Raw genomic sequence first — 19,649 nt, forward strand, 5'->3', positions numbered from 1 at the left:
TACTTCTGAAAAGCGCGAATCAGAGCACAAATCTGTTTGTGAAAAGTGTTTGTGAGGTAGATTTGGCTCCACTCCCCAATCTCAAGTCAAACCACACGTATCGACACTTCCTCTTTAACTAATCGGAGGCACCCGCGTCGGTCTCTCTGACGAAGTCTTCTACGCACTACCACAACGGCCGCCACCCTAACACTCACACGCACAAACACGCGCCGATCTATCGACAGTCAGGAAGTTTCGGTGGCAGTCTGCCGTTGTCGTATCTCTGTCGTGTTTCTGTCCCTCCTACTACTTCCCCAAACTGCTGACCGATGTTCAGGTGTGAGCCGCGCACTCGAAAGTTACGGTGCAGTCAGCAGGCATCTTCTCTGTCAACCAATCTTTCTTTCTCTCTCTCCCTTTCCGTCAGTCAGGCAGTTGAAGCAGATCAGCGAATGCGACCGCGAACGACAGTAAACCACGCGGTCTCGCCATGCGGTGACCAGGCGTAACCGCGGGCATATACTAGAAAGTCACGACACATGCGTTCGGGCAAACAAGCCCCGACGACTTTGGCCGACCTCCACGCGCCACCACGTCTAACCCTTTCTTTCTTTCTCTCTCTCTCTATCTCTCTTTCTCTCTGTGAGTTCAGCTTAACAACAAGGCACGTTCGCTTGCGGTTCGTTACAAAAGCAAGGCGTGGTTCAGCTGCGCCTGCGAATACACGCTAAGTCCGCCGTTACAAAAAGGATGTCGATGCGGAGCCTTGAGTGTCAATGGGATATGCAAACTCTTTTTGTTTTTCGTTTATTATACTCTTCAAGGCCACACGGCGACGTACATGTCATAGGAGGGGAGCGTATAATAAAAAACTCGTCATAAAATGAGAAGCGTGAAAACGATACAGGTGACAATATAAAAAGAAAAGGTTACAAAGCATAATACCGAAAGTGTATGCTGAATGAAGAAAAGTGGAGTTGCGCAAGTTACGAAAATTGTATTGTAATTTTATGAAACGGGCACACTCGACTGATTCTTCGAGGGCGAGTGAGACGAAGAAGGTGGAGGGCTGATTTAATGGCGCTGACACTTTGATAACAGTCGCTGTCTTTAAATGAAACCTGGATTGGGTCTATTCGGGATTGTCCAAGAATCAGGTAGCTCAAAATAATGAAATGGAATGTATGAAACGCGAAGCAAATCCACCGCTAGTTTAGAATAGGCGCGTTAGAATCGAAAGAACAAGAACTTGGAGAGTATATATAAATACAAAAAGGAGTCGCTGTTTTGCTGCCTTCGTTATTGTTTTATCTTCTGTTTCTTAACCATTTTTTTCGCTAACGACGAAAACAAAACAAAAGAAAGAAGATTAATGACTGTCGCTTTCAAATATAACGTAAAGAAAGAACGAAATGCGCTTCCCAGTAATAGAAAGCCGAAAGTTCTAGCAACTCCTTTTTTGAGGGAGTAATTAATTTTCCCATGTTTAAACTCCCTTTTCGAGCGTTCTCAAATACTCCCCATTGATTATAGTCTCACTCTTCCAAATAGAGTTATTGCTCTGTTTCTGGTTTACGATAACTCTCCATAGTGGAGTTAGATATAAGTGCTAATTACTCCCTCTCCTTAAAAAAGATGTTGCCGGAACTCCTCTGACACTCCCTTCATTCATGGTGGGTGCTATTCACTATTCTAGCCTTGAGTCCATTGAGCATACGATAGATTTATTCATTTATTTTATAACTTTATTTATACATTTTCTATGTTCTCTAATGTTTGGCGAGGTTTCGTGCCGGCGTTTCCGTGAAGCCAACCAACCTACCAACAAAAGACAAAATGCTGTGATTGATATCACTTAAAAAAACGAAAATTGCTGTTGCAGTAAAGTACGAACATATTATACCTAAGTAGAGCTAGTGCACTTTCAGCAATCACGTAATATGGAGTATACGAGCAAGTTATTTCATTTAGGTGTTTATACTGTCGCCCATATTTTTTTTCCTCATCGTTACATGTCACGCCTGCTTTTTATTTTTCATTCCCTTCCCTCAGCACAGAATACTCGGCTAGAGTATCCTACCTCGTGTCAAAATACGCGTTCCTTTTACATAGCGAGCTTTAAAAATAATCAGAGGAGGCTAAGCACTTCTTATGGGTTGTGAATGCGAAAGCACAAACTTCCGATTGAACGCCACTGAACGGCCTTTCGAGTTTTGCACGGCGAATAATGTGTCGTAGCAGTACGAGCTGCCGGAGTGACGTCCTGCGCGACGAGAGACCGAGGAAGCAACAGTGGCCACAAAGGCCGGCAAGCGCGCACAGCAGCATTAGAGAGAGAGTTAGAAGTGAGCATTAGAGAGAGAGAGAGAGATACAGACCATGCGCCGACTTCCGAGAGCGAGAGGGATGTGGCATCGCAGCGATGCTCTCTCCCCTCACCTGACACCTGACGCACTAACGGTGCAGCAGGTGTTCTCTTTCGCCCGCTCTGCTCCGTCTAGGCGCGCTCGTGGCGTGGCGTCGCAGCCAATAGGAATTTAGGTACCGTTTCGCTGCTACAGACGTCGCCGGCTATTTCGATCAATGGACCACCTGATTATTTCCATCAAAATAGCGCACCCGAGCGTACCCAAAGCTCCACGCCTGGCTTGCGTTCTTTCGTACGCCGTAGGTCCAGAAATCAGCTGGTTTATACGCACAATGACTGCAATAATGTAATCTTGAAGAGCTAAACTAGCGAATAAAAGAGCAGAAAATAGCCAGGAAAGCAGTAATTAGCGTGATATAAGCTTGTTTCGTGAACGAAGACGTACACACCGTGAAACACATCACTATTGCTTACATCTAATACCGAGGCCCTCAAAGGGAGTAATACCACAGCGCTTGAGTTCAACACATGTTTACGAAGTGGCGCTTCTAGAAGCCCTTTTCCTTGCGTAATAAAGCGGCAGCACATTAAAAACATTATTCAATAGATTCAATTGTCTGGCAAGATAGGCGTATACTGAGCGATATGCATGCTAATTTCCTTCGTTTCTGCTCCGCAACACGTTGCCCCGCTTGCATTACGTTACGGTCAACATCTCAGCCAGCTGATTGCACGAGCGAACTTCCTTCTTTTCTTTTATTATCCAGACCCCCACGCCGACAACCTTGCGTGTTACACAGGCGCACGCACAAAGCAGACCCGCGGCCACTATAGGCCGAGGTCACCTCCGTGTTTTCGCTGTTATGCTCTCTCACTTTCCTTTCTTTTTTTTTCGTCTCACTTTCCACTCTGATATCCGCCGTTCTCGGACAGTCGGCGTCTGCGGGAGTCGTGTTTGCCATAGTAATGTTGGCATCGGTTTCGTTCCGAATAGCTTCCATAGTTGGCTCCGCGGAAACCTTCGTATAACGAACTGGTGGTGTGGGCGTCTGACATCTCTGATGTCTCTTCGTTGGCTTCTCCGTTGCCGAGGTGGCATGGGAATGGCACAGACGGTGCAAGTCACCTTTGCTTTTGTAGGGCTATAGTATAAAGAGCGACATATTGTCTGACATTGATCGAGCAGGTTTCCTTCACCACTCACATGCCTAGCACGCTACTGCAGATGATACGGATGGCGTATGAGGTGTCCGGTGCACATTTGGAAAAACGTACGTTTCGGGTGAAATCTAAGAAAATGAAGCTTAACCTCACGGTCTAGTCACAGCCAGTGTGCCCTGGCCAGTCAGTCTTCCAGCCAAACTGTGAAGAATGTAATATACATTCTTTTTGGCCTCAATGTACTTTTAATTGCCACTGACTACCCCGTGTTCGCCCGCGAACTGTTAAATGCTGAGTCGGTTTACCTCACATATCATCCTTCAGTCATTTAACGATTTAACGCTGTGGGAGAGCCCGTGACGTAATGTGCTTGTCGCCAGCCTTTCCTTTGCACAATAAATTAATCAATCAGCCTGTCAGCCGTCGCCAGTCAGTCAATCATCCATATACATGCAGCCAGCCAGCCAGCCAGCCATTCAGTCATTCGGTCGGTCCGCCAGTCAGCCGCTGTTGTCTGAGTGGACGTCCTCAGCGGAATCATAAGGGCCTGAATTCAAAACAAAACAGAGAACGGGTATAGTCATGACGGGTCGCACGCTCCCAGCCAATTTATTAGTCGGCTACACACAGTCGGCCTTTCACGCTCACGGAAGTTAATGGGCGATTTATTCAATTAGGAAATGTGTGTATCTTTGTTTTCCTGTCTGTGGCAGATTAGGTACGGACAAAAGTATGCACTCTGAAGATATTGCGAAGAAATAGGTAATTTCCAACTACGAAACTCATATATATATACATTCCAGTCCTGTGCACCATTCTTTCAGCGGCTAAAGTTGACCTTTCCACAGACTCAGACGCTTTCCTTTGGCTTTCACAAGGAAAACACCTACAGATACGCCATCGCACTAATGTTCACTCGATGTCACCAGTATCTATTTCTACTGTACGCGAATCGACGTCGCTAAGCGCCGCCGAGCGTACTTCGCTTTAAGTACGCATTAGCCTTCCTAATTACACAGCTTCGCTTGCTGTTTGAGGCTAGAGACGGAGTATAACACTGCTCTGAATCACGCTGCTCGAAACACAGCCTTAAAAAAAAGAAGAGAATTTATATACTTTGGTGGGTCGGAGTTGAACAGGTGCTCTCGGTACAACTTTAATTTCATTCCACTTCGGTTCCAAGCCGCATGCTGAAAGCCTTTGTAAATGTAATGTATCAGTGTTCCACATAAAAGTACGTGTGGATTGAACCTCTTAGTTTTTAACTTCGCTTAACAATAAGTATGTGGAACTATATATATATATATATATATATATATATATATATATATATATATATATATATATATATATATATAATATAATTCCACGTACCTATTGTTAAGCGTTATATATATATATATATAATATTACTGTTAACAGAAAAGTATTGCACATACACATATACTTAGTATCTATACCATTATTCCGCACGCTTGTAATTGGAACCATGATTATTTTGGACAATTAACGTTCCACGTACTTAATCACGGGGCCAGTTACAGGTACGCGTGTGGAAGAATATTCCAACTCATTTCCCTCTGTCACATCTTGTTAATATCCAGGGCAGATGCTCCTAATTTGCAAGCTACCGCAGTATTTCCTTACCGAAAAATCAGATATACTTCATAACACCCATACCTAATAATCACCTATGAAACATACGGGATCCCATATAAAAACCAGCATATTCTCTAATATGTAATGTAGGGTTATTGGATATGGAAGTGGCAGGACTTATGTTTTTCTTTGTTGGTTTGTTTTTTTGGTTGCTGTAGTGGTTTTTTTTTGTAGTTACATTCATAGCAATGACAGTGCCTATATAAACTCGAGTTGAACTAACGCCTTCACTTGTTTAATGTAGTCTAGACCGCGCACGCTCTTTCTTACTTTTCTGGCGTCCGTTTCTGTGGGCTCTGAATTCTCGAACAGCCCCACCCTCGTACGCCAAAAGCCGCGTGGTTCTGACGAAACGCGGTGGAAATGTTCGAGTTATCGAATGCGTCAAAACAGCCGGCTTCGCTATAACGAGTACCCGTCCCGTCTTTTTCCCTAAGTGTCCGTAATGAAAAGGAGAAGAAAGGGACTAGAACGCAAAAGCATTCGTTCGAATCCCCTTCCAGCATCCATTAAATGCGCTTGGCTTCACCGCAAGCACCAACCGCTTCGACATTGAAGCGGCTCAATCGTATTCCCATCTGTGCGCCAAACACGGAAGCTCGCGGACAGAAAAATATTCGGTTGCGAGGTCTGCTTCTTGACGCGAACGTGTCTCGACCGCAAAATGAGCTCGTGCTCGTTACGTGCCAACGAATTCGTCGCACGGCGCAACGCGCTCACGTGGCCATATCCCGCGTGCCGGTTTCACTTAGTACTATTCCGCAAAGATGCCGCCAAGGGCGGAGAAAAGCTTTAGGACAGGAAGGAGCGTCACTTGCAGCTAGCTTATTGAAAACAGACGGGGTCGCATTTATAGGGAAAGGTGGCCATGTGCGCAAGTACGTTTGCGCACGATGCTCAAAGTTTGCATTGTTATCCAATCATACAGACAACACGTTTCGTGAGGATGAAATAGGCCTCCATTAAATTCCCGTGCCAAGAATGTTTGCTTTTAACGAGGATGCGGTCTGTGAAAAATAACATTAATGCGCATATACCTCTGCACTGCGATTCCTGCACGTGTGAGTCAAATATATTCCATATCCGCATTCTTGATAAAAGCAAACATTCCTTGGCACGGGAATTAATGGAGGCCTATTTCATCAACTTGAAACAATCGAACAATCTATCCCGTTGACAAAATGTCGCTCTCGGTACGGCAAGCTTTCCGTCTGGTCTGTGCGCGAGACTGTTTGTCGCAGTGGGAACCGATAAGAGGCGAAAGCCAAAAAAATCTTTCAGTAAGTGCGACACAGGCTTCCCATTAGCATTGTGTATTTATTTATTTATTTATTTATTTATTTATTTATTTATTTATTTATCGACGGTCTGCTGGTTATTTAGTCGGACGCCTGTGAGAGGCCCTGCAGTGATGGGATCGAGATTATGTTAGGGTGCACGTCATCAAATTCGGCCATAGCGTCCAGTTTGGGATTGGCGGCATTTGGAGCCAATAAGAAAGGCCGTAGAAGCCCTCTGCGCCAATCATAGCTGATCAGATGGCGGATTCAACAGTATGACGGAATTCGACAATATCCAGCATGTAACAACAGTGGTTGATTGATTGATTGATTGATTGATTGATTGATTGATTGATTGATTGATTGATTGATTGATTGATTGATTGATTGATTGATTGATTGATTGATTGATTGATTGATAACTGTGCAAATCGTTGCAGTGATGGCCTTGAGAATAATATCTGCCACGTGTGGTTGCCATAAAACCGCCGTTCAAGGACTTTCTTGCATTTTTTGCCTCCACCGGAATGCGACAGCTGCTGCCGCCGGTTATCGAACCTAGGACCTCTTCCCTAGCCGTAAAAACGTAATATCCACTAAAGCGGAATTAAAATTAATTACAATATTTTCATTTTACATGCCAGAAGCACAATCTTATGAGGCACGCCACCGTCTGGGACTTAGGAACGATTTGAACCACCCGCGGCTTCCTCAAGGTTCATCTCATGCGGTACGCACTTAAGCGCTTTCGCAGTCAAATTCTATCGGACTGCGGCAACCGCGGACAGGATCGAACCCGCTACCTCGGGCTCGGCAGCGCAATGCCATAGCCACTGAGTTGGACACTGAGTTACCGCGGTATGTTGATGAAAACGTTAACGCAAGCTAAATGAAATGTTCAGGCTCCCCAGTCGCCGTACTCGAAATTAAAAAAGAAAGAAAGAAAAGGAAAATCGTACTGGAATTCTCGCATAATGATTTTATTCCCCAAATGTGCTCGCAAAAAGCTTTCCGTTTTGTCTTCCTTATTTCTCAATTATATTTCCTTTTTTTTTTCTTGCTTTAACAGCCGCTTCTGTTGCCATGGTCTGGCATTCGCTTCACAAAATAATGATATAGAAGAATGGAATGACCGCTAGGCCATAAGCGAAGGCAGCTGTCAACGCGGAAGTGGTCTCGTTGCGCCTAAATTTACTGCCGTAGGCGCGAAGCCTATTTATAACCGCCAGCAGTGGACGGCAGCCGAGTTTGCACACCGGCCCGGCGATCGACCATTAGCAAATGCTGATGATCTCGAAGAGAGAAGGCAAGCGGTCAGTGTGCTTCTGTAAACGCATACACGGCGCAGTTGGTGATGGAGAAAATGGAGGAATTGGTAGTAATTTTCACTTCGCATTGAGAAAATCGTATCCTTAATCATTCCTTTCGTGAAAGAAACTTTATTTCTTGATCTAACTTTCCTTCGTGTCCCTTTAAAGTGTTGATTTCAGTGGATGAAAATAACGTAAATGTTATTTTATATCTATTTATTCATTTGAGGACTGAGTATGACTGCAGTTCAACTTGACCATTATGGTCCACTATAGCGAGAACGGCTTTCAGTAGAATGCAATGACGGGCTGGTTGGCGCGTATTCACAACAAACCTCGTCGCAAACTGGACGACTTGTTGAACTGATAATAAACTGAAGCTGACGCAAGAGGGATACAGGAGGTTCGCACCCTACTTATAAGAAGACAGACATAAGAAGCATACACGGCGAAGCCATGACCTTCGCCTTTCTAAGTGTCATGGCTGTACAGCTGTTCGGAGATCCGTTAACTATGCTGCGCGATCTCACATATGTCTTCAAGCAGAGGAAGCCACAGGTGCGAAAGAAATATATATGCGCTTTACAGCAAGACCTACAGCTTCTATGAAAATCCCAATCCGCAGCGCGCAGTACTGCGGCCAACTTTGACCTAAGGCTCAAATGATCTCACGGCAAACTATTCGTAGCACTGTTGGAACTATCTTTTGAGTGATTAAATGAGGAAGGGAGGGGCGCGCACGCCCGGCCTCCCCACTACCAAAAATTCGACGCTCCGTCAATCCCAGCTGTGGGGAAAGAGGCGGACGTCAGCCCCCTTTGGTGCTATGAGGCCTCAGTCCGGGGAGCCAACCTTCGGGATCGTCGGCGGTCCCAGCATCAGGTAAGTTTCGAAGGGATCTCGGCCACCCGGCCTTGCACCTCAGACAGGCCGGCCGCAACACGTTCCCCGGTGGGTCGGAGACTTCCTGCGATGTTTCTGACGAGATGCGTCGTGATTCTGGAACTCGAAGTAGCGATTCCTGTTAGGTCTCAAAACTCCCGGAGATGTGTTAGTACAGCTGTCCCTGTGCTTTATAGAATGCTTATAGACGCGACATTCTTTTTGGTTTTGGTACGATTTCGCGATGTCTATCCGCTCGACTGCTGCCCTCATCGAAGAACAGCGCGTCATTGTTTCTCCACAGCTGTGTTCCTCTATTATTTACGGCCATGGCTGACTGCAAGATGGCCTTCTAGGCAGGGAGAAGCGAGCTCGCCGTGTTAAATCATCCCGCGTAATCGGAAGGAAGAATGCGCTGCGGCGGATCAGTGGGTTCTGTGCCGCCGAGCACGAAGCCGCGGTTTTGACTCCCAGTCGCGGTGGGCCCCATTCCTACATATACTTTTCACATCGCGATATCCCGTGGCCGCCGCCATATTTGATCACGTGGTGACGCGTCCGCTGCTTGCCCCCAGCCGGCCTCCGCTGCCTTCCTTTACGACGGCGGCGCACGACGCTGGTGCCGCATAGCGAGCCGCTTCATACAATGGCTGTGTCAACAGCACGAAACTTTGGCCGAAACATCAGAAGACATGCAAATGCAGCAGGAGAGCTTCATGTCAGGCTGGTTAGTTTCGATTTTGAGGCATGGCTTTCTTTAGCTCCACAAATGAAAGAAAGACTACTTTCGGCTCGTCTGTTGTTCTTTTTTAAACTGCGGCCCTGAGAGCCATGGCTCAACATGCAGATTTCATATATCCATCCGTCCGAGCTCATTACGCTTTTTTTTACATGGTTGGTTGGTTAGTTTGGGTTTAATGGCACAAAGGCAACTAAGGCCATGCTGCGCCAGACACAAGACAAAGTGAAACGCAACGTTAGAGCAGGTAAACCTGTATTACATTATAGTTGGTATAAATCACCCGTTTTTTTCTAAAATGTCGAACAGGTTAGCAAATGGCACTAGGGGGTCATCTGCTAGTAATAAGGCAGGGTGTAATGGAGTGTGCAAATTATACAGGCTGCGTAAGAACATCCGTCTCAGTGTGTCGATGTGTGGACGTGTTATTAGGAGGTGTATGACTGTAAGAGGTTCACGGCATTTTTCGCAGGTTGGCAGGTTTTCTTTTCGGAGGAGGAATTTGTGCGTCAGATGTGTGTGTCCGATTCGAAGTCGACATAAGATCACCTCGTAGAACAGTTGCTGGTGACTGCATGATTTCCACTCGCCAATTACAGGTTTAATAAGATGTAGCTTGTTTTCTGTACAATGGTCCTATTCGTGTTGCCACTTTGACGTTAATGCCTTCCTAATGGCACGGATACTATCTTTATATGGAAGTGTTGAGTTTATTATGTTTTTGTGCACTGCCATCGATGCGCCTCTATTCGCTGTTTCGTTACCCGGTATACCTACATGGCTTGGTACCCAGCAAAACTTAATTGACCTGCCGTATTTGTTTATTGTTATCATGTTTAAGATATCCCCTATCAGGGGTTTACATTCGGATTTCATGTGAAGAGCCTTCAGCGTGCTTAATGAATCAGTGTATATGATTGTGTTTTCGTGTTTTTCAGCAATTATCTTTTTAACCACAGTCCATATTGCATAGACTTCAGCTGTGTAGACAGAGGCGTGCTGTGGCAAACGAATACTTCTTTCTCAATGTTCTGTTACGGCCCCCACACCCACGTGTCTTTTTTTTTTTTAGAGTTATCAGTGTAAAATTCCGTGTACTTTTGATATTTGTCCTGTAGAAAGCGGAATTCTTGTATAATGTGTTCGTGTGGGGTGTCTTTCTTCTTTAAATGTGTCAATGTCCAATCACATAACGGTGCGAAATCGTGCCACAGGGGCAAACGCTGTGGCTTTCTCGCAACCTGGAGGACTTCGCGAGGAATGTCATAATCCTGAATATATTCCTCATATTGTAGGACAAGCGGCTTAATCCTGTTTGGTTTGTTTGTATAGTGTAAGCGTGAGTTACACTGTGTCCCAATGTTGAAGCATATGTGTTGTGGTGAGGACTGAATTCCGAGTACGTAAGAAAAAGTTAGTTGCGCTCTGCGCTGCTGTAAAGGAGGTTCATTACAGTCAACATACAAACTCTGGAAAGGCGATGTTCTGTAAGCACCACTTGCCAGTCGTAGTCCAAGGTTATGAACTGGATCAAGTCGTCGGACGTAAGACTGTCTGGCTGAACCGTATATGATGCTACCATAATCTAATATGCTGCGCACCAAAGTACGGTAGATGCGTAGCAGGCATTCATGGTCAGAGCCCCAGCGCTTCCGGGACAGGACTTTGATGACGTTAAGTGCATTGCTCGCTTTTATTTTAAGGCTCTTTATGTGAGCGAGAAAGTTCAACTTTTTATCAAACAGAACACCCAGAAACTTGTGTTCTTGTTTTACTGGTAGTGTGGCTTCTTGTAGCTTAAGGGTGGGATCTGGTTGTAGGCCTCTTTTTTGTGTAAAGACAACACTAATAGTTTTTTCACTTGAGAAACGAAAACCGCTTTCATAAGCCCACTGCGTTAGTTTGTTTAATGTAATTTGAATTTGCCGTTCGCAGGATGTCAGGTTCGATGCACGACACGCAATTTGTAGATCATCCACATATAATGAATGCATTACAGAGGATGGAATTATCTTATTGACCGAGTTCATTTTCACCACAAACAATGCCTAATACGCATCCTTCTGACACACCATTTTCCTGAATGAATACACGTGACAATGCCGTTCCTAAACGCACCTGGAATGCTCGGTCCGACATGAAATCGGCTAGACATTTGAGCATTCTAGCTCAGATTCCTAAATCTGCTAAGTCCCTTAGGATACCAAACCTCCATGTTGTGTCGTACGCCTTTTCTAGATCAAAGAAAACAGTGAGACAATATTGCTTGTGTAGAAAGGCCTCACGCATCTCGTGTTCTAGCCGGACTAGTTGGTCCGTTGTCGAGCAACCTTTTTTGTACCCACACTGATGGTTATCTAGCAGGTTCTCCGTTTGAAGGACGTATGTCAATCTTATGGTTATAATGGCTTCATAACACTTTGCAAGGCAACTTGTGAGTGCTATAGGCCTGTAGCTGGTTGCTGTTGTGGGAGGCTTTCCAGCTTTCAAGAAAGGGATAATTTAGGGTTATTAACTTTAGATAGATATTTTGGTACTCACTTCTTTACTGTATGAATGATGGCTTTCTTCCACTCTTGCGGCCTTTTTCCCGTTTCCCAGATTATATTTAAAAAAAACGAAGCAAGGTTTCAACTGCATTAGGAGATAGATGAGCGAGCATTGCGTAATGTACTATGTTCGGACCAGGTGCTGTTTTCTTGTCGGTGGTGAGTACTCTATTGATTTCCGGTAGTGTTAAGGGGGCATTATACGATCTCTCTGAACTTCCAGTGCTCGGAAGTTTGAGTTTTTCCGCTGATTGCTTATATTTTGAAAGGCAGCAGAATAGTTTACCGAGTTTGATATATCATGAAAATGCTGCCCTAATATGTTTGCTTGTTCTTCTATATTTGTTTGCGTGCCTGGAGGGGAGAGTATGGGGATAGTGTAAGAAGCGTAGTCGCCTTTAAACTTACGAACCTGATCCCACATTCGTTTGGATGTTATTGAGCTATTTATAGACGAGACGTAATTTTTCCAGGAATGTCTTTCGGCTTGTCTGCGTGTGTACCTGGCTTTCGCTTTTGCTTTTTTGAAAGCGAGTAAATTATCTTGTGTTGGGTATCGCCGAAAGCTACCCCACGCTTTGTTTTGTAGTTTTTTTTTGTTTGCGTACATTCCTTCGTTCACCAGGGTTTTAGGTTTTTTTCTTAGGAAGCCAGACGATTGTGGGATTGTTCCTGCTGCAGCAAGTATACAGGCGATCTTGTCATTCATTTCGTCTATGGTTAACTCATCTGATATGTTATCCAGAGTGGCTTTTTCAGTAAATAGGGGCCAGTCTGCTAGATGGAGTTTCCAACGGGGTCGCCTCAGTGGGATGGTAGGAAAAGGAGATGTTCTTTTAATAATAGCAGGCATATGGTCACTACCATAGGGATTGTCAATAACTCCCCTGAAAATCGCCAAAAAGAGATGGAGAGCACAGTGACAGATCTAAGCAACTCATAGCTCCTGTGCTTGGGCAGTAGTAACTTGCCGCACCGGTGTTTAAAAGGCATATGTCGTTTGTTAGGATAAAATCTTCAAGTGTTTGACCCCTGGTGTCCGTTGTTTTACTACCCCACAACGTGTTATGTGCGTTAAAATCACCGCCTATTAAAAATGGTTCAGGTAGCTGGTCTAAAATTACCTCTAGGTCTCTTACGGTAAAATGTGAATGCGGCGGAATGTTTACTGAAAAAATTGTGATGGTTTTTTAAGCTAAAACGGTGACAGCAACGGCTTCTATGTGAGTGTTAATGGGAACTTCTCAGGCTGCTATACCACCTGGCAGAACAATTTCTACACCACCTGACAGCCCGTTCACCTGAGCACGGTCGCGCCGTACAACAGTGAAACATTTTGAAATGTTTTTGTGTTTTTCGCCAAGGTTTGTTTCCTGTAGCACAAGGCCACAGGAGAGAAGTTTATTAACATGTCTTTAATGTCCCCCAGGTTGTGTAATAAACCTCTACAATTCCACTGGATAATAAAAGCCATTATGAAACTGAAGAGTAAAAAATTGCATTAGCGAGTGAATAGACGATAAGAAAGATTTTAGGTGACATAGACCTAAAGAAGGCCGATACAAGGGAGCGATAACCTTTAGGTTATCGCTTTCTTAGTTAAGGTGGTTATTGAGACTTTGTCCCCCCTTCCGCGCTCGAGAGAGCGCTTGTCCTTTGGCGTCGATGACACCGGGGTTCTTGGGTCGACCTCCATCGCTCTCTGAAGCGCTGGAGGACCGAGAGTTGGGCGCCGAAACACGTGTCTCGGGCCTTGCGGTTCGTTTGATCTTAGGGCCCTGCGGGCCTGCTGTCTGCAGGGCCTTCGAAGATGATGGAGCAGCACTGGCTGCTTCACCAACGGGGGCGGGAGGCGTCACTACGGGACCACTGTGCGTGGGCTCGCAGGACTCCTCTGGCCTCTGTGACTTGAATTATGCTGCCTTATCTTTTCTCGTGTTTACATATTTTCACTTTAAAACAACTTTAACGCAATGCACATATTTTATTTTTACTTGCCCTTTATGTACAAATTAAATTTCGCGCCCCCTTTGCGAGCTGCAGCCTGCAAGTCGCAGCATGTCACTAAAGGACGCCCGCAACGCCAGCGGCCAGTTCGGAAAGCACGCCAGCAAGCCGACAACGGCTCTTCAGTGCCACTTTCCAACAATCTAACCACGAAAAATTACGATGAACCGTAGATAGACTGACCTTAACGGTATGGATTTTACGATGGGATGAACGCACGGGTACAACTGAATTTAGGTCCTCGATCAATAGCACTTCTCGCAAAAAGAAAGTATTTCCGAATGGCTGACACAACACGCGCAATCGATACAAAGAGACCTGGCTTCAGGGTGGGGAGTAAGGAACTGCAAAGACGTCGAAAAAGCTGTCCTGCTTCGTTGCAACTACTTACTATCAAGTTTCACTTGAGTTGGCAGTGAAGTTTCATGAGTAAAATGGACTCAGCAGTGAAATTAACTGCATCGCGGACTTTTGAAGAGCAAATGCCCAGACTCCATGCACTTTGTCCATGTCTGTTGCACACCTCACCGCTTCCGCCGATGAAAAGACTTCGAGAACAGCAGACGCCCCGGAGGTATCAAGTACGACGCCATTTTGAGAAGGTCGCTTGCCGACGATTTTGTTTGCTTCTGTGATTGGCTGGCGGAGAAACACAACGCCTCGTGGTCCGTGTGCCTCTGTTGCCAAGTGGCGTTTTTTTTTAAGTTGCATCCTAACTCTGCAGCTCACTATTGCAATGTGGTGCCAGATGTAAGCCTACGTCCGTACGTCCGTAGGAAATCAATGAAGAATCGTTTTCTACGCACCCCACAGGGGGCCAACTACGCTTTCCCTTTCCCCAGTGAGGAGTAGCAGCCTAGAGACACGCTCTCCAGGCAACACCCTCTAGAGAACTTAAGGCCTTCTGGCTGACCCTCTCCCCTTGAGCTACGTCACGCATAAGAGGCCAACATAGAAGTTCCGTGCAGCGCGCTGCGAAGCTACTAGCGGCGTACCTGTGTTGAAAATGAAGCGCGGAAGATATACAATAGTTAACCCCGGCTATTCGGAGAAGACCGAGGCGACGACGGCGGCGACAACAATTCGATTAGTTCCAGGAGCCGTGCCGCTCCTCGAATAGCTTTGCTGTTAAACAAGTCCCGGCATGCTCTGCCATGCTGCCGCATGCTTCCGAACGCACATTTTTTTCTAGACGTGACCGGTGCATGCAGTCTCAACACTTGTGCTGTGCTTGCGATTGTGTGTGCCGCGAGTCTTCATTGCCCCGGAATGTGGAGTGCCGTGCCAAGATATGCCTAATAAGTGCTGCGTGCCCTATTGCCGGAGAAATTACAAATCGGGGGAGAATAATCACGTCTTCAAGTTTCCGCAAGATGAAGAAGCCCAGAGTGCCTGGATTAGGGCGATACCACGTGCAGATTTCATTCTATCACCGCACTCCAGGGTAAGATGTTCAGCACTTCTTTAAATAGTTACTTTTGAAAAATACGGGAAGGTTAATTGCTCAATTACAGAAAGTTCCTTTAAATCAGGAATGTTAGAATAAAATTCAGAATAACTTTTAACTTCCTTCTATGTTTCTGAACTTCACTTCTTGAGGCCGACATCGTGCGGGAGTTCTCTCACCTCGAAGACCTTACAAGGCACACCGTCACTGCACCACTCTCACGCCTGCGTCTTTGCCCAGGCGCAGACCCATCAAAGTTTCCTCAATGTGCACCTTATCTTTCGAAGCCAAGCACCTCGAGGGAGGATTCCGATTCCAAGCGCATGCGTCTTGAAGCTGCTTCTTTGAAGAAAGCGTGTGAAGCGTCTGCTGAAGCATTCCGCAAGGAGAAGGAAGCGGATAAGATTCTAAACCTAGAAGACCTGATGCAATTTATAACAAGCAAAAAGTCTACGTTCAGGAACGGGAATTTACTAATCTGCCAAACCAACGTCGTTTAGTCACTGACCTCACGCTTGAACTGCTCGTCAGTGATGATTCCTCAGAGTTCGACGCTTGCGAGGATGGACACAAATGTCAACTTGTGTTAAGGCACCTTTTGCGGTGTAGCACAAATATTTTATTGAAGAACTACTGCTGCAAGATGAATGACAAAATATTGGATGCCAATGCTAAGGCAAGGAAGACAGAAGCTGATACTCTGCGCAATAAGACAGCTGTTTCCTTGTATATAGCTGCACGAATGTTTTATATTCCGTTTCTATACTTATTTGAGTTGTCGTACATTAGTGCACTGCGGTAATTAGTGCGTCGACAGCGAAATTATTCATTTAAGCATAATCTAGATTGCAATAAGTACATGTGTCCCCAATAAAATTGTCATACGAAGCTACTATAGTGCGTTACATTCATCATTGCCGCGCTATAAAACCATAGGTACAAAAATACGGAAGGAAAAGTTTTTATGGATTTAATTTATTTGAAGTAATAGGTATGAAGTGTGGGGTATAATAAATAATAATTATTATAATGCACAAACAACGTACATTACAATGACGACAAAGCGCGACGCTATAAAAAGCTGCTGGAATCAATACCTGCACATGTTTTACAAAGCTGTTTTCTATCTGTGCCTCTAAATAAATGCTTTGTAAGGTGCCTGCTGCTCATTCCGCAGTTTAGACTGAAGAAAAAGTGTGGAGTGGTCAATAAAAGCATACGGCTGCTAGGTGAACCAAGCCGCGATCCCTTCATTCAACCCGTATCCCCGAGCGTGCTGATGGCCTCTTCTCCGTGACGTCACTCGCCTAGCACTCGGGCCTCTCCAGGTGCTCCAGGCCGACCTCTCCTCATTAAAATCTACTCCGACGCTACAAGGGATTTCAGATGCCCTATCAACGCAAATATCCCCGAACATTTTCCGAGGCATGCCGCAAACTTCCGCGCTTCCAAAAACACAAGCTGCAACGGTTCTAAGAAATTATATCAAATTTCAGCATCAAGCTGCTTATGTGCAGTAGACTGGACCGGCGCTGGTCCTGTGGCCGATCGCATTACACCAGTGCACTATAATAACCAACTTGGGGACTTGCACTGGCAACCAGCAGAAATCTCGAGCTACGGCCAGCTTGAATTCCATTTGCGTGTAAACATTTACCTGCGGTTCCAAAGGAACATCACTCATCATCCCTATTTCACTACTGAGGCCCATTGCAATGGGGACCAACTGGAACCTGTAGCACTGGGGCTATTAATGGGAGATAATGGGGCCAATTGCAATAAGGACCAAGTGAAACCAGTTAAACTGGAAATTGATTAAAAGATAAGTTGAACTGGGACCAGTTGCCTCCCCAATTGCACATTTTCACCTGGGCGTTTAGTTCACCAAGGATACAAGGTGAACCTCATTGTAACATGCACAGAACAAAAATCGAGAGTCCAATAATAATTTGTAACGCTCCTATTAAGGCAGAAATGAAACATTAAAATTTTGCGGCACATAGCGTTTATGAATATGTCCAGCATTTCTTCTAAATATAAGATTTCTGTACTGCAGAGTTCTTTCAGAACGCTGGGAAGCATATACCTTATTACGGCAACATGACATTTTTGAGCGCTCGCTAAAGGAATTGCTTACAAAGGCCGTATTTGATCAACAGACATTTAGATTAGCAAACAAATTTGCGATAGCATTCTTCTCAAGTTCACTGGATTTGATTTTGTTGCCATCTGTTGTTACGCCAGGGCAGCAGGCTAAATTTTGCACTGCTCGTAGAACAAATTGACACTCTGGAGCAACTGCGCGCATAGTTTACAGCAAAGCTCATAATCAACGCCCATACTCTGAACTTTGCCTGCACGTTACACAATTTTGGAATAGCGCTTGTCGTCTTTCGTACGCTAAACACAAGCACGTTTACAGGACGTTACACAGTGCGCATATCTGTCTACAAAGGGGTCTTGAAGCAGTTCTAGCACATAAGAAAACGTTGCTTCCGGTGTATGCGAGAAGTGCCTAATACAGCTTCGCTTGCTTTGATGTACGAGTTCTTCGGATTTGCATGAATCTGCAGATTGCTTTCCCTATCCCACGAATCGTCAGCCCACCATGCAGGCATCAAAATCGCAGTGTCAGTCCCGAGATCATGTTCAGACGGCGGCCACTGCTTAGCCAGGCGATTTTTTTAGAGGGAGGGGGGGGGGGGCAGGTTGGGTGTCATCGCACATTTTATACCAGGCATCCTAGTACAGTTCCGAGACTAAGACCATTAGAGTTACAGAAGGGAAGCGCAGTCGAGGACGGCAGAATATTAGGTGGGGTTGCAACATTAGGAAATTTACAGGCGCAAGTTGGAATCAGCTAGGGCAAGACAGGGGTAACTGGAGATCGCTGGGAGCGGCCTTCGTCCTGCAGTGGACATAATAGGCTGGTGATTATAATGGTCCTGGTACCGGAAAATGGGAGTTGGGGGACGTGCCCCATCCCAGCTCCCTTTCCGGCTCCTGGTGTCTGCTGCCCACAGAAGCATGGCCTTGCAGATTCACCTCCACTATTCCAAGGGAGCCATCGCTGGAGGTGAAGTTTATTCAAAGAAATGTGGCTGTTTGCCTGCTCTACCAAACACAAGTCTTCACGTGACATGCTTGTGCAACATGGCTTCTAGCTAAAGTGCAATTGCACAAATTTTATCGTTTTCTTCATCGGTATGTGCTGGTACTGGAGCCAATATAGTAATTGCTGCCTGCTTAAGAGGAAGCTTTAGCTCGGGTGCTCCTATCTAAATACATGTAAAAGGAGAATTCGTTTTTCTTGGCAACCACAGCACCAAATTTGACGGGGTTTGTTGCATTTGAAAGAAAAACTTAAAATCTAGTGACTGTTGGTTTCGAATTTTCGATTTAGGTCGTCAATTTTTTATTAAAAATTGGCAAGTATTGCAAATTTTCAGAAAACGAAACTATCACGTTTACAACTCTGTAACTCAGCAAGAATAGGTGATATCGCAATTCTGTGGATTGTACCTAATAGCACATCTAAAGCGGACGAATTTGACATCTTATACATGAATCTCAAAAAATTTATAAATATGTAATTACAACTTTTGCAGAACCTTCGTAAACAACGTAACAAATTCACGTAAGATGTAAAATGACATATAAAATTTCTCCGCTTTAAATGATCTAATGGATGCCGTTTACAGAACCGCGATATCTGTTCTTGATGCAGAGCTATTAGCTTGTAAACTTTGTGCTTCTATTTTTTTCAAACTTCTGAATTTTTGTAAATCTCTTTAAGAAAATTCAAGCCCTAAATCGAAATTCCGCTTCCAACAGTCACTAGAATTTAACTTTCTCTCTCAAAAGCAACAAATTTCATTAAAATCGGTCCAGGGGTTACCTCAGAAAAAACGTTTTTGCGTTTTTACATGTATTTGAATAGGCCGCGTCAGAGTTGGGCCCGAGCTAAAGCTTCCTCTTAAAGAAAGGCCGCCAAATTCTGCCGCGGGATATCAAGCCTACTCTCACGCGACATTATGTGGTTGGACAACGCATTGTGTTGGTTTTGCATCTTGTCATCTCCTAATTGAGAGCGCAAACATTCCACAGATTTTTATAAGACTGCTTTGTCTCCGGGTGGCCTTGATCGTTTTGCCCATATATAATCTATTGACTGTAGAAGTCACTGATAAGTCAACAACAAATATAAAAGGTCATAAGTACATAGCCTTACGCTTCCCACAAGGCGATACTGAACAAATTATAGA

At 45.0% G+C, this 19,649-nt stretch overlaps 1 non-coding gene across 1 annotated transcript; it reads right to left on the bottom strand.

Moving 5' to 3' along the window:
* Positions 1–8,484: 8,484 nt before the first annotated feature.
* LOC126546404 (U1 spliceosomal RNA) lies at positions 8,485–8,650 on the bottom strand. The gene has a single exon (XR_007602584.1). It is a non-coding gene; the product is annotated as a U1 spliceosomal RNA (small nuclear RNA).
* Positions 8,651–19,649: the final 10,999 nt, after the last annotated feature.

Source organism: Dermacentor andersoni, chromosome 10, assembly GCF_023375885.2.
Source record: "Dermacentor andersoni chromosome 10, qqDerAnde1_hic_scaffold, whole genome shotgun sequence".
NCBI classification, from domain to species: domain Eukaryota; kingdom Metazoa; phylum Arthropoda; class Arachnida; order Ixodida; family Ixodidae; genus Dermacentor; species Dermacentor andersoni.